We start from the raw sequence: 10,398 nt of genomic DNA on the forward strand, positions 1-10,398 counted from the left end.
CTTTCAATAACTGATGGATATAAACACAGCCTAAGACCTGTTACACTATAAGTAATGTTATATGTATGTTTCAACATCTATTTTGTAGAATTTAATTATCTTATATTTTAAGCTTAGTGGCTTTTTAATTAAGATACACATTCGTCCTTACCACCTGCCCTAAACCCTGTTGGCATTAATAATCCCTTATTGTATTAATAATTAATAATAACCTTTTCATTTCCATGTATGAATAAAGCATCTATAAGCATATCATGGCATAACTTCATGCCGGATATGTAACAATGGGCATTCATTCCTGCCATCTTTAATGCATGAATACTTACTAATGTCAAGTGCTAATTAGGTAGAAATACATTGGACTCATTTTGGCCCTCATACTGTCTAAACCTACACTTACTTACCTGCCTTGAGCCAGTCACCTCTTTTACCAGTGGACACCTACACTTACCTGCAGTGAGCCATTCACCTGTCATACCAGTGGACATCTACACTTACCTGCAGTGAGCCATTCACCTGTTATACCGGTGGACACCTACACTTACCTGCAGTGAGCCATTCACCTGTTATACCGGTGGACACCTACACTTACCTGCAGTGAGCCATTCACCTGTTATACCGGTGGACACCTACACTTACCTGCAGTGAGCCATTCACCTGTTATTCTGGTGGACACCTACACTTACCTGCAGTGAGCCATTCACCTGTTATACCGGTGGACACCTACACTTACCTGCAAGGAGCCATTCACCTGTTATACCGGTGGACACCTACACTTACCTGCAGTGAGCCATTCACCTGTTATACCGGTGGACACCTACACTTACCTGCAGTGAGCCATTCACCTGTTATATCGGTGGACACCTACACTTACCTGCAGTGAGCCATTCACCTGTTATACCGGTGGACACCTACACTTACCTGCAAGGAGCCATTCACCTGTTATACCGGTGGACACCTACACTTACCTGCAGTGAGCCATTCACCTGTTATACCAGTGGACACCTACACTTACCTGCAGTGAGCCATTCACCTGTTATACCAGTGGACACCTACACTTACCTGCAGTGAGCCATTCACCTGTTACACCAGTGGACACCTACACTTACCTGCAGTGAGCCATTCACCTGTCATACCAGTGGACATCTACACTTACCTGCAGTGAGCCATTCACCTGTCATACCAGTGGACATCTACACTTACCTGCAGTGAGCCATTCACCTGTTACACCAGTGGACACCTACACTTACCTGCAGTGAGCCATTCACCTGTTATACCAGTGGACACCTACACTTACCCGCAAGGAGCCACTCACCTGTTATACCAGTGGACACCTACACTTACCTGCATTGAGCTATTCACCTGTTATACCAGTGGACACCTACTATACAAACTGCATCGACTGTATAACCAGACAATGATAGATTTGTTGCTGTTCGGTATGATACGTTTATATTTGTGTATAAGCGGCACTATCTAGGTGCTATGTAATGCCTAAAAGGACTGTATAAGGATTTGTTTATGCTTTTAAGTATAGGACACTGTTATTAAATGGGTTGCCCTCATCCCCTCCCATGTAGCAAATAGGGGTAGATCCCCCCTCGGCACAACTCGATGCCTGATTTGATCATCCTGTGCCATGAGCTCACAATGTGTGTTTGTGAACACGTCAGAATGAGCATGGGTTTGGCCAAAATGTGGATTACCACGTTAATGTTTCAACAATAGCATTTCAAGAACATTAATCTTTTTCTTTTCTTTTCTTTTTTTTTTTTTGAGTCACTTGCCCTCATTTACAAAGAGCACACAATGTGCACAGCAAACCACATTATAGTCTGCCCAACACACCTCAAGGCAGAGCCAGATTAAGGGAGGGGACATGTGCCCTGGGCCCCCTCCCCCCCCTGGGCCAAGCGTCCATGTCTGTCCAGGAACAAGTGCTGCCAGGGCTATTAAGGCAGCAGCTACTTCAGCACCTGTTCCTAGACACCACTCTAGGCAGTGGCTCCTGGCTCCCTTAAGTGTCACTGCGTTATTATGTCACCGCTGTAACGCTTATGGTAGCCAGGAGCGTCTCTCTGTATCTGCATAAAGCATGCACTGAAGGGAGAAAAGGCCTAAGGTAAGTAGACCATCAAGGGTGGAGCTATTTTTAATTACACTCATCAAGCGGCCACTATTATTAATTCTAATCATTAAGGGGGCACTATTATTAATTAAGATCATCAAGGGGCACTATTAATTATGATAATCAAGGGGGGCACTATTATTACTTAATATAATCAAGGGGCCTAATAGTATCTTATATTCAGAACCATGTGTGTCTCGGGCCCCCTTAAGCCTTAATGCAGTTTTGCATCAAGGTCCACACCACCTCAATATGTCAAGAGACACAGAATTCAACCTCCTACCCCTTTAGTTCCTTTAATGTTATAATTTTTCTAGTTTTATGCTAAAATACTGCCTAGTTTTAGTCTTATATATGCAGTAAATAAATCAAAAGAGCTGGTGGACATTGGGAATGTCTTTATTACATTTGTCACTTTTGTGCATGTGATTTTTTTTTTTTTCATGTATTTTTACATTGTTTGGAGTGCATCGCTGAAAGACAATATTTTTAGTAGGCCTATACGTCCAAGAATCAAATTTGCAGATACACTGGAAACTGAAATCCCCATGCAGTGTACTGTGACTGGTGAAGGGGAATCCTGGGAGCACCAGAGACACCATTGTTAAATAGCTTCCAACTCTTCCCAACAGCTTCTTTAAAACGTCTGCTCCTCCAATGTGGCTAATTCGTTCCACAAGCTAAAGCGTCCGAATTGAGTTGCACATTGCGTCCGAAGCTGGATTTGCCCTGTTGAGCAGACATTTTGCTCTTTGTACATGACCTCTGCTGTGTGTCCACTGTTTTTTTTACAAGGCCAGTCAAGACTCGATAGGGATGGTTATGTTTTAACCAACATAAGAAAGGTGTTACCACCATCTCAGGATGGCGATAACTGATCAAAATTCTTACAATTTTTTTTTTTTTTAATGAATTCATATTCCACAATAATAGAACTGAATGTAAAGATCTCCAGTACAACGCTTACTGCTTCGGGCCAGTATTGATTATTTTTTTTATAAATTACAGAAATAAGGGATTTTGTTTCTTAATAATCTCATTAAAAAAAAATAAAAAAATGAATAATTAAATGTATATTTAATAAAAAATAGGCACCTATTTATGGCTTTATCTGAGAGAAATCTGTTCACTCAGTGGGCAGTACATACAGTAGGGAAAACAGGACGTACAAGACAGACAAAATAAATAATAAATGTAGACATGAAAACAAATGGTATGGAGGACCCTGCTTATTGGAGAGCTTACATTCTAAGTGGAAGAGGACACATGAAACAAGAGGAGCGAGTGTGGCTTAGAGTGGAGATTGGGACAGTTGTGAGGGTGCATTAGTGTGAGTAGTATCATCAGGGATAAAGTAAGCTTTTGACATTCCCTAAAACCCATCTCATTTTTAAAGATTAGTAGGCTGTGGGAAAGCCTGATTGGGCATGGTAGGGAACTCCATAAGGGGGGAGCAGCACGGGAGGAGTCTTATAGGCGTAAGAGAGAGTTGGTTACCAGAGACGAGACAAGAAGCAGGTTAGAGGTAGATCTAAGGGCGGGAGGGGTGTTGTTATTGAGGACTTTGTAGGTAAGGATGAGTAAATTAAGTTGGAATCTAGAGGACACAGGGAGCCAGTGTAGCGATTTGCAAAGTGGTGCAGAAGATGTGGAGCGGTGAGAGAGGAAGATCAGTCTTGCAGCAGCATTTAAGATGGATAGTAGTGTGGATATATGGGTGTCGGAAATGCCAGATAGCAGGAGGTTGCAGTGTTACTCGTCTTTGTTCTGTAATCTTTTACCCTGTATGGTCTACTGTTTGTACTCTGTATGGCGCTGCGGAAATCTTGTGGTGCCTTTATAAATAAAGGATAATAATAATAATAGTGAAGATGGGAGATGAATAGAGAATGGATAAGCTTTGGTAGTATGTTGAATAAGAAAGAGGTGTATTCTGGCAGTGTTTTTAAGGTGAAATCGACAGGACTGGGAGAGAGTCTGGATGTCACTACATTACCCTATTACCACCTGTTACACAACAATGTTGGTCAAGGGGTAGTTGTATGACAGGATCATTTAGCCTATGAGTCACTTTTACCTTTGCAGTCTGGCTGGGCCGACTGCAAATGTAGACTTAACCTTGTGTCAAACTCCCATTGTCCAATAGATTGTAAGCTTGCGAGCAGGGCCTTCTCACCTCTTTGTCTGTTTTACCCAGTTTGTTTATTAGTTTACTATGTTTGTCCCCAATTGTAAAGCGCTATGGAATATGTTGGCACTATATAAATAAATGATGATGATGATGTGAGGAATAATGCAGAGGGTAGAATCAAGTGTGACACCAAGGCCAGCAGGCTTGGGAGACTGAAGAAATTGTGGTGTTAATAACAGTAATGGAGATTTGAGGTGAGGGGGTGATTCTGGCAAGAGGGAAGATAATAAGCTCTGTTTTGGATATATTGAGCTTTAGGTAGCGTTGGGACATCCATGTGGATATAGGAGAGGTCTGGGGAAGTGATATAGGTTTGGGTGTCATCAGTGTAGAGGCGGTATTGGAGGCTGAATGAGCAAATTAGTGCCCCAAGAGAAGAGGTGTGCAATAAAAAAAGTAAAGGGCCAAGAACAGAGCCTTGTGGGACAGATAGTGGGAGTGGAGGGAAGGATGTGCCAGAGGTAGAAACGTTAAAGGAGCGGTTCAATAGGTAGAAAGTGAACCAGGAAAGAACTGTGTCACGAAGGCCAATGGAGTAAAGGGTGTGTAGGAGAAGAGGATGATCAACAGTGTCAAAAGCAGCAGAGAGGTCCAGGAGAATGAGTATGGAGAAATGGCCCTTACACTTTGCAATAAGTAGATCATCAATCACTTTTGTGAGAACAGTTTCAGTGGAATGTTGGGGACAGAAGCCTGATTACAGAGAGCTGAGAATGGAGTGAGAGGAGAGAAAGTAAGACAGGTGTTTGTACAATAATCGTTCAAGTAGTTTAGAGGCAAAGGGGAGGAGAGAAATAGGGTGGTAGTTGGAGAGAGAGGATGGATTGAGAGGTGGTTTCTTTAGAATTGGTGAGATGAACGCATGTGTAAATAAGGATGAAAATGTGCCAGTGGAGAGAGACAGGTGGAAGAAGTGAGTTGGAGGTGGACATGCAGTGGAGGAGAGGGAGCGGAGAAGTTGGGAGGGAATAGAGTAGAGGAGACCGGTTGTAGGGTGAGATGATGAGATGAGTGCAGAGACTGCTTCAGTTACTGGAGAAAATGAATTAAGGGTGGATTTTGGTGTGTGTGGAATTTGGAATGAGGAAATATCTTGTCACATGGTATTGATTTTTTTTCTTTGAAGTAGGTGGCAAAATCATGGGCTGTGAGGGAGGAAGGGGGAGGAGCTGCAGGTGGGCAGTGAAGTGAGTTGAAGGTAGCAAAGAGGCGACGTGGGTTAGAAGACTGGGGGGATACTCGAGATCTGAAGAATATATGTTTGGCTATTGAAAGGACAGTGTTGGAAGATGAAAGGATGAATTTATTGTAGAGGAAATCGGGATAGGAACGAGATTTCCTCCAGTGTCACTCTGCAATGTGGGAGCACTTTTGCAGGTAGCGGGTCTGTTTGGTGTGCCGTGATTGGGGTTTGGATTGTCCGAGACTGTATGTGTTATATTTATTATGTTATGTGTTATAGTTGAGTAATAAATTATTTATCAAACAGTAAGCAGGAAATATTCATATCGCTGTTATTATATCTCTTTACTACTGTACTGGGGAGAAGTATCCAAAAACAGTTTGGGGACATTTTCTGAGATTACCTTGAATATGTAAGAATAACCCTGGGAAAAGTCATGGAAAAATGGATGTTATTCTCTAGCCAATAGGCATAAAATAAGCTATGTTACCAAAAGAAACCCCTATATGTACTAAAAAAAAGGTCAATATTATATTTGCTGGAGTAGATTAAGAAACTAAATCGCAGGAACATAAACATATATACTTATCCTGAAATAAACCATTAACCACCCACTAGAATTACCTAACCAAACTAGCTATCAAATAAAGAACCTCTGGATAAACACCTCCGTGCATTAATGAACACTGCAGTATGCACATCTACACTTCATGATGGGAGATTCCAAGTGATACCCCGTTCACACTGCCTGAAAAACCCGGGCTATTGCCAGGGGGAGCCCCAACGACCCGGGTCAAGGCTGAGTGTGAATGGGTCCCCTGCATTTACCAGGGTCGGATGACCTAGCAATTAGACCCTGGTATTTTGCAGGGTTGTTCCCGGGTCTGACCCGGGTAGATGCCGGTCTGAATGATGAAACCAGGTCTCATCAAGCACTGTTGAAAGTTTTAAAAAAAAATAAAAAATCAACATCACAACAGGAGCCAATCAAAGCTCCTCTTGTGATGTTGCCAGGGAGACTCTGGCAGACCCGGGCTCAGTGTGAATCCGGTCGACCTGGGAATTTGTCAGGTTGGGAGGCTCTATCACCGGGCAATATCCTGTGTTATATATACCCGGGATTTTGCCAGGGCAGCAATGTGAACGCAGTATGATAGACCTCAACATTTATAAAGCCCTAAGTGACATAAATAATAATTTGTAAATATTTTCTGTTAAATAACAAGTATCACAATTTGCATTTTTAAATCCAAGTAGTGTCTTTGCAGATGCCTACTACCTGGTATTTACGAACAAAGTGCATATGTGCAGTAAGCCTTACCAATCAATCAGCTTTGTACACATTAGACAATGAGAACAAATGTATGATTGGGAAACTGAACATTTGCAGTTTTGTTAATTTTTTAGTAACTAAGACTTGATGTTAGTTTCGTACAATACCTGATTTGTTTGTAAGCTAAACCATCAGTGACTGCCACCTGCTGGACATTTGAGAAACCATAACACTCCTTGCATTATACAGTATTTCTGCTGTACAGCAATCGTGCATTTGCACTAATACCTGTTATTTTTCTTTTTTATTCTTTTAAACTACTTTTACTTTATAACTGTTTTACTATATAACTATTTACTGTATAGCTGTTTACTACTTGTTGGTTGTAAATAATAATATAAATCAAACCATGTTTTACTGAGCAAATTACACCCATACAGCACTAAACAGAACTAAGCCTTTTTGTTTCACATTACTGGCCCTCTCCTACAGCAAAGGGATTAATTACAACATCTATATTATAAACCCATTAACATTTTCTGGTGTTTATTTTAACCAGAAGCAAAATGATAATATAACCCTCAAGTCATACATGTTCTTGTCTGCTGAATAAAATGAAAGCTTTTTTTTTTTGGAATGCCCAAAAGGCGCTAATAACCAAGATAATTATATGTACTCTGCTTCTATTACTGAATTTAGCAAAGTAGCGATAGCAATGAACATCAAAAAGCAATTAGCTGATATAAAGAATAAAACCAAGCATCATAGATGGAGAAAAATGCTCCTTTTGTTGTAAATTTCCAGTCAGACATTGCTATCATTTACCTCAGACATTAGAGATGTCCCATTCACTGGGGGTATTCTATAAAAATGCAATACACCCTAAATAGAGTACATTAGGCTTTGCAAATTACAGTTACTGGACGGCATTTTCTGTAGAAAAATGTCATTTTTATACCATTTAAATTATATCAAAGGCGACACATGCATGTGAGGTAAATGGGTGTGGCTTTAAATAAGTGCAAATGCAACATAAGTTTTATGAAAATTGTCTGTAGTTCATTGAATAATACAAAAACTAGGTGTAAACAGTTTGACAAGGAAAAAATATTTAATGAAGAAACCTTAGGAAATGAAATAAAGATATTGTCAGAACAATTCTTTTCTCTCATGGCTTCCAATCGTCTAAAAATGGAATTTTGTTTTGCAGGTCATTTATTTCATTAGGAAAACTTAAGTTATTCCTGTTTATAGTTTGTGCTGTGCTCTGACGCTCTTTTGTGTATTATGTTGCAAGCTAATTGTTGGCAAATGTTCTTTATTGCTGGCCATAATAATCTGCTATAACCAGAACTGGCAGGTTCTAGACAACATACCATACCAAAGTGATCGATATGGTACAGCTGATGTGGAAACATCCACGATGAAAGGGTTAAATATTAGTCCGCTTTGTGGCAGCATCTGCCCATTGCAATGCAACACTGATGTAAGGTGTAGCAATAATCCTGCTGATGTTGAGCAGATATGGTTATTTTGACCCATTCACCAAACAGACAGATCTATGGCCATTTGCAGGGCACAATTGAAAGCCATTTGGCGGTCGGGCCAAGTGACCAGATTGCAAAGTGCTCTCCGCTTCCTACTTTCCCACACACATCAGCATCAGGACAATTTAGTCTTAAACAGCCAAATTATCTGCCCGGATCTTCCTATGTGTGAGCAGCATAACAGCGTCTCTGAATGGTTGCTGGTTTAATGCAAAACAAGGTTTCATCTTCAGCTTTGCCTGGATATTTTATAAATGTTCAACCTAATTTGTAGCATCACTGCAGCTTTGAACTGCACTGCCCTGATTTGTAAATCTTTGGTAAAGTATCCATAAGCACATGTGCAGCTTAATGTGGCAGCAATTCTGCTATTGTTGTTATTGGTCTGTCGTGACTCCTGGAACACCCGCTCATCACTTTACTGTCATCTTTCCGGCCATCATATCCATTCTGCACGGTGATAGAGTGCAAAGCACTTTGAATAAAGTTCATTGCTGCAGTAGAGGCAACTGTAGATAGAGGCACCGTTAGTTAATGGCCCTAAATATGTAATATATTATGTCCACATCTAAATGGCCGGTTTACTTATTAAACTATTACAATTGAGGTCTGCTATCGCACAAAATAAATAACCCCACTGCAGCTTTGCTTAATTGCTTCTGTTACGTACATCACAAAGTGACAACTTGGCACCTGTCAAACAATAGCTGCACAAGAAGCAAAACCTTGTTCTAGAACAAATAAAGTAAAAATATTCATACATTTATATGTAGAGATTGTTATCACTTTATTTTGTATGAATATTCAATAAGATAAATGTACTTTAGTTATTCTGTTAAGCACAGCATCCAAGCTTTATACAGGCAAAATCAGGAAGCCCCTGATCCATGCAAACCCGCCACAGAATGCCCACTTTTATGCAAAGCTCCGCCCGCTTCCACATAAGCTCCACCTCTTTTAAGTTCTACGATTCAGGATAGTTGGGAGGTCTTGTTTAAGCATTTTATTTTTTTAATTTAAATTTCTGTTGCTTTGATGTCGGAGTCGATTTGATGAACAGGGCCATGTTTCCTTGATAAAGGATCCCAAAACCCGATCTAGGAGGTTTCATATATGGAGCATGAATGAAAAATACACTGCCCTATGTTACCCTGGCAGTAAGTTGTAGATCTGTTAAAAAGTGAAGTTTAATGGCACATACCTCCCCACTCCTCACAGACAGCTGACACCCCACCCCACTTTAGAAGGGTGTCTTAAAAGGATCTGATAGAGGTACAAACAGGGCCGCCATCAGAAATCCTGGGGCCCAGTACAATGAAGCAGGCAGGGCCCCCCCCCCCCCCCCCCACCCCATGAACCAGGGCCATCTTTCTGACTGGGCACGATGGGCAGGTGCCTGGGGGCCCAGGGGGAAAGGGGGCCCAAGGCAATGAATAAAAAATCCTGTAGAAAAACACCAACAGGAAGTTTGGCACTTGGAACTTCCTGTTGGTGAATGCGTTCCACTGCGGAAGTTAAGGCTGGCGTCTTCAGTGCTGTTTTCAGTCTGGCTGTCACAGTGACAGCCAGGCTGAAAATAGCGGGCCCCCTGGTAAGAGTGTGCCGCCGGGCCCCCTGGTGAGCCCGGCCCGGTACAAGGATACCCCCTGTACCCCCCTGATGGCGGCCCTGGGTACAAAGCTTAAAAACCTGTTTGGTGTATTGGTGCAATATCACTGGTCCTTTCAGCCTTTTTTGTGGGTGGGGGGGGGGTGTTTGGGGTGAATTACACTTGTAAAGATATACTCTTTTCTGCAGACATCCTAATACTATGGGTAGGCCAGTTATAATGGGCAGCACAGTGGCCCAGTGGTTAGCACTTCTGCCTCACAACACTGGGGTCATGAGTTTGATTCCCGACTATGGCCTTATCTGTGTGGAGTTTGTATGTTCTCCCTGTGCTTGCGTGGGTTTCCTCCGGGTACTCCGGTTTCCTCCCACACTACAAAAAACATAGTGGTAGGTTAATTGGCTGCTATCAAAATTGACCCTAGTCTCTCCCTATCTGTCTGTGTGTGTCTATATTAGGGAATTTAG

The sequence above is a fragment of the Mixophyes fleayi genome, chromosome 2 (genome assembly GCF_038048845.1).
Source record: "Mixophyes fleayi isolate aMixFle1 chromosome 2, aMixFle1.hap1, whole genome shotgun sequence".
In the NCBI taxonomy this organism is placed as follows: Eukaryota; Metazoa; Chordata; class Amphibia; order Anura; family Limnodynastidae; genus Mixophyes; species Mixophyes fleayi.